The sequence below is a fragment of the Plasmopara halstedii genome, assembly GCF_900000015.1.
Source record: "Plasmopara halstedii genome assembly, contig: Scaffold_650, whole genome shotgun sequence".
NCBI lineage: Eukaryota > Oomycota > Peronosporomycetes > Peronosporales > Peronosporaceae > Plasmopara > Plasmopara halstedii.
This window is the reverse complement of record NW_020187567.1, coordinates 895,266-896,396: the sequence shown is the minus strand read 5'-3', so window position 1 is coordinate 896,396 and position 1,131 is coordinate 895,266.

The following is a 1,131-nucleotide window of genomic DNA, read 5'->3' as shown; positions in this document are numbered from 1 at the left end:
CCTGTAGTGCTCGCCCCTGGCGAAAGCACTACAGATGACGAAGCGCTCTTTGAGCGATCGGGGCAACGGCACCGCAAACTTTCCTCACTGTATGCCTTACACTTGAGCCACACGGAAGTGGACGTGCGTGTGGAACGATACCTCCGATTTGAGTTTGCCAAACTCAAGACACGCCGTCGACTTCCTTCAGATTGTTGCTCTGTGACGTATGGGTCAACCCCTTACGCTCCCGCGAGCTCCGTGTCTGCGACCGCAAGAGCTCAGGGCCACTGCTTGAGCTCAGCTCATGGCTTTTCTATTCACCTGGCTGTTACCGGAAAGCGCGGGGCGTCCTGATCATCTTGATCAAAAGCGTACACGGCGTCCGGGTGATGTTGCCGAAGTGGCGTCTCAAACTCCCACGAGTTTTTGGAGTCAGGATATTCCCGCTACTTCACCAAATATTGGGTCTGACTCTGGTGACGACGTCGTCCCACTAGACGTTCCACGTGATAGTGGACGCCACCGTTCTCATCGGGAAGTGTCGGTGGCGGGAGGTGACGACCGGATCCACCGCCGTCCGGTGACTCGTGATGCTCTTTGAGCCCTTGAGGATGAGAGCCTTCGTGATCGGAGCTCAGCTGAGCGTCATGCTGAAGTAGTATATGGCTGTGCGGACGCTCTTGATGATTTAAAGCGCGTCGTGCGCCGGTTCCCTCGCCTTGAGGACTACCGCGCTCTGTCGAAGTGACTCATAGCCGGGGAGCAGACGAATGCGTCGCTGCAGAGAACGGTGGGGCGCCTGGCTCCATTGGAGATGGAGCTTGTTGCGCTCTTTCGCAGAACGAGTTGCTGGTTCAGTTTCTGGGTGGCCGAGGGCCCGCGGGATCCTCTCTGGCGCCAACGCTTCCGCATTCACATGCGCCGGACCCCGATACGGCTTGAACAAACCCACGTAAAACACTGGGTGAGTGTGCATCCGTTTGGGGAGGTTTAGCGTATACGCTAGGCCCCGCTTGGCCACAACATTAAACGGTACAATAAACCGTGGACAAAGCTTCGTCCGGAAGATAACAGAGGTTGCATGTGTAGGCAGGTTTTTGAAGTTTAACAAAAACAGGTCTCTGAGTTTAAAGCTTTCCACTGTGCCTT